The sequence below is a fragment of the Musca vetustissima genome, unplaced genomic scaffold (assembly GCF_032173495.1).
Source record: "Musca vetustissima isolate MV318-11 ecotype Yass unplaced genomic scaffold, APGP_CSIRO_Mvet_v1 utg137057, whole genome shotgun sequence".
Taxonomy (NCBI): domain Eukaryota; kingdom Metazoa; phylum Arthropoda; class Insecta; order Diptera; family Muscidae; genus Musca; species Musca vetustissima.
The window spans coordinates 78,588-83,169 of NW_026887007.1; the positions used below are offsets into that span (position 1 = coordinate 78,588).

At 39.3% G+C, this 4,582-nt stretch overlaps 1 pseudogene; it reads left to right on the plus strand.

Moving 5' to 3' along the window:
- The first annotated feature begins 1,914 nt into the window (after window positions 1-1,914).
- LOC133334491 (cytochrome b5-related protein-like) lies at window positions 1,915-4,569 on the plus strand (annotated as a pseudogene).
- The last annotated feature ends 13 nt before the right edge of the window (window positions 4,570-4,582 follow it).

The window sequence follows — 4,582 nt, forward strand, 5'->3', positions numbered from 1 at the left end:
TGGTTTATTTTAAAGAATATTTTCTAAGGTCTTCTCAAGAGGCGTGGATTTTTTAAAGAATATTTTCTAAGGTCTTCTCAAGAGGCGTGGATTTTTAAAGAATATTTTCTAGGGTCTTGTTTCAGGCGTGGATTTTTTAAAGAATATTTTCTAAGGTCTTCTCAAGAGGCGTGGATTTTTAAAGAATATTTTCTAGGGTCTTGTTTCAGGCGTGGATTTTTTAAAGAATATTTTCTAAGGTCTTCTCAAGAGGCGTGGATTTTTAAAGAATATTTTCTAGGGTCTTGTTTCAGGCGTGGATTTTTTAAAGAATATTTTCTAAGGCCTTCTCAAGAGGCGTGGATTTTTTAAAGAATATTTTCTAAGGTCTTCTCAAGAGGCGTGGATTTTTTAAAGAATATTTTCTAAGGTCTTCTCAAGAGGCGTGGATTTTTTAAAGAATATTTTCTAAGGTCTTCTCAAGAGGCGTGGATTTTTTAAAGAATATTTTCTAAGGTCTTCTCAAGAGGCGTGGATTTTTTAAAGAATATTTTCTAAGGTCTTCTCAAGAGGCGTGGATTTTTTAAAGAATATTTTCTAAGGTCTTCTCAAGAGGCGTGGATTTTTTAAAGAATATTTTCTAAGGTCTTCTCAAGAGGCGTGGATTTTTTAAAGAATATTTTCTAAGGTCTTCTCAAGAGGTGTGGATTTTTTAAACAATATTTTCTAAGGTCTTCTCAAGAGGTGTGGATTTTTTAAACAATATTTTCTAAGGTCTTCTCAAGAGGCGTGGATTTTATAAAGAATAGTTCTCTAAGGTCTTCTCAAGAGGTGTGGATTTTTTAAACAATATTTTCTAAGGTCTTCTCAAGAGGCGTGGATTTTTTAAGGAATATTTTCTAAGGTCTTCTCAAGAGGCGTGGATTTTTTAAAGAATATTTTCTAAGGTCTTCTCAAGAGGCGTGGATTTTTTAAAGAATATTTTCTAAGGTCTTCTCAAGAGGCGTTGATTTTTTAAAGAATATTTTCTATGGTCTTCTCAAGAGGCGTGGATTTTTTAAAGAATATTTTCTAAGGTCTTCTCAGAGGCGTGAATTTTTTAACCAATATTTTCTAAGGTCTTCTCAAGAGGCGTGGATTTTTTAAAGAATATTTTCTAAGGCTTATACTAATTGTATACTAACTTTTCTCCCTTACTGTATACATTTCGATGATTATAAATTAATCTACATAAAAACAACAACAACAGTCAGTTTAAAAACAAAACACAATTTTTATCAGTTGACGCTTACAAAGACGTCGGCGCACACGTCAATGTCGACAGAGATAAAAATGTATGCCATAGTCGGTACTAGGAGAAGACAAGATAGCGTGCCGTCCGGCACTGGGGTAGGTTATCAATGAAAAACTATTATAAAAATATTTAATTATTTTATGATCGTGCATGGCATAAGCGATTTCGAATAGTTTCAATTATTTGTTGAGAATATAAAAAATGTTCTTTATACAACTCCGTCTAAGTTTAACTGGTTTTCTGCGATAGCTCTATACAGCTCTCTGGTCGATATTATTTTCCGCAGAGACGCCGACTGCTCAGTTGACTCTGGCTCAGTATTAGCGACTAAGACTTCAGGGGGTTTGTCTTAGTCGCTTAATAAGAAACTCTCAGTGTCCCGAGTGTAAACAAAGAAGAAACACATACGGAACGGAAACTAAAAGATATCGAACCGGTCAACACGCTTCTCTCAGCGTTGTGTGATTAAATTTAATCGTAGTCTTGTTTTATGACCTCAAAAACATAATCAAGCTCAAAAACCAAAAAATATACCATCAATAGTTTTGGGTGTTATTTTGTAATAGTTAGGCGAATGCCGAAAATCTGCATCGACTGTCTTGAGATTAAATAAATATAGAAAAATAAACAACCAAAAAACAATGCCCGCTACCAAAGTACTCGCATCATGGAAAAATTCTACAATATCTGTTAAACCACCCAGCTATCGGAATAAACCTTTGGTCACCAATCAAAGGTGAGTTTTTTGTCTAGCTAAAATTAGTTACCACTGAAAAAATATATATTAAAATGTATGTAATTTAATTTCGATTATAGCTGGCTAAAGGGTAAACAGCATGATGATAATGCCGAAGGCCTTTGGCGTATCTATGATAATTTATATGATTTTACGGATTTCATATCGAAGCATCCGGGTGGCAGTTTTTGGTTGGAAAAAACTAGGGGTACGGATATTACCGAATCATTTGAAACTCATCATATAAAGGGTGTACCCCAGGCTATATTGGAAAAATATTTTATACGTAAAGCCAAAGCGCCGAGAAATTATACATTGACCCTGCACGAAAATGGTTTTTATCGCACGCTGAAGAAACGCGTTGCTGCAGAAATGAAACATATTGATCAGAGTCCAAAGGAAAAGACAAGGGTGAGTTCCAAATAAGCAAACAAAACAAATATGACAAACAGAGAAAATGAAAGGCTATTATAGGCGGGATGAGAGGCGACCTGTATATACACAGGTTGAGGGGAGTCTTTATAGCTGGAGGTAGTCTTCTAAAGTCTCTATCTATAAAGACTACCTTTAGCTCATATATATAGACTCCCTTCATCTCGTCCCCGTTCAGCTCGTCCATATAGACTCCCCTCAGCTGGTCTATAAAGACTCCCCTCACCTGGTCTATAAAGACTCCCCTCAAGTCTATAAAGACTCCCTGCTTCAGCTCGTCTATAAAGACTCCCTGCTTCAGCTCGTCTATAAAGACTCCCTGCTTCAGCTCGTCTAGAAAGACTCCCTGCTTCAGCTCGTCTATAAAGACTCCCTGCTTCAGCTCGTCTAGAAAGACTCCCTGCTTCAGCTCGTCTATAAAGACTCCCTGCTTCAGCTCGTCTATAAAGACTCCCTGCTTCAGCTCGTCTATAAAGACTCCCTGCTTCAGCTCGTCTATAAAGACTCCCTGCTTCAGCTCGTCTATAAAGACTCCCTGCTTCAGCTCGTCTATAAAGACTCCCTGCTTCAGCTCGTCTATAAAGACTACCTGCTTCAGCTCGTCTATAAAGACTCCCTGCTTCAGCTCGTCTATAAAGACTCCCTGCTTCAGCTCGTCTATAAAGACTCCCTGCTTCAGCTCGTCTATAAAGACTCCCTGCTTCAGCTCGTCTATAAAGACTCCCTGGCCTTCAGCTCGTCTATAAAGACTCCCTGGCCTTCAGCTCGTCTATAAAGACTCCCTGGCCTTCAGCTCGTCTATAAAGACTCCCTGGCCTTCAGCTCGTCTATAAAGACTCCCTGGCCTTCAGCTCGTCTATAAAAGGCTCTTGTGGCTTCACCTTGGCCTTTGTAGTTCGTCTATAAAGACTCCCTGGCCTTCAGCTCGTCTATAAAGACTCCCTGGCCTTCAGCTCGTCTATAAAGACTCCCTGGCCTTCAGCTCGTCTATAAAGACTCCCTGGCCTTCAGCTCGTCTATAAAGACTCCCTGGCCTTCAGCTCGTCTATAAAGACTCCCTGGCCTTCAGCTCGTCTATAAAGACTCCCTGGCCTTCAGCTCGTCTATAAAGACTCCCTGGCCTTCAGCTCGTCTATAAAGACTCCCTGGCCTTCAGCTCGTCTATAAAGACTCCCTGGCCTTCAGCTCGTCTATAAAGACTCCCTGCTTCAGCTCGTCTATAAAGACTCCCTGCTTCAGCTCGTCTATAAAGACTCCCTTCAGCTCGTCTATAAAGACTACCTTCAGACTCGCTTTATCTCGTCTATAAAGGCTCCCTTCATAATCTGTCTGTCCCTTTATTAATCTGCCTGTCTTTTGTTTTCAGCTCTACCATTTAATTCTTCTCTCCTCCACCTTGGTATTCATTGTACTCTCGGCCCTCTTACCAAATATTGTATTTGAGGTGGCGGCAGCCCTCTCCTTGGCATGGGTTAGTATATCGGCCCACAATTACTTTCATCAACGGGATAATTGGCAAATGTATACCTTCAACTTGACCCTGATGAATTTTAATGAATGGCGGATTTCACATGCCCTGTCACATCATGTCTACACCAATTCGTTACATGATTTGGAAATGTCCCTGTTCGAACCATTTTTATGTTGGATTCCAAATCCACACATTGCTTCAATGGGCCGGCGTATTATATCGGTTATAATACAACCCGTGTTCTATGCTATGATATTTCCATTTCATTTTATCTTGAGGTAAGTAAAACTAGATTGGGATATTCCAATAATATTTTTCTAATTTCCTTCCATCTCCCTCCCTTCCCATGTAGTCTCCCAGGCATCACCCTTAACTGTCCTGATTCAATGGTTGCGCATTCTGGCCATCTCCAGTTTTATTTTCGGTTTAATTGGTTTGAATGCCTCCCATCATACCCCGGAAATCGTCCATGATGGTGATGCCTTGCGTGAAAATCGTGACTGGGGCCTTTATCAATTGGATACCATTATTGATCGTGGTGATATTAAAAGTTCACAATTTATGTGCTTAACACATTTCGGTGAACATAGTCTGCATCATTTATTCCCAACTCTGGATCATGGTATATTGCCACAGTTGAATGAAGTATTTTTGAAAACCCTTGAAGAAT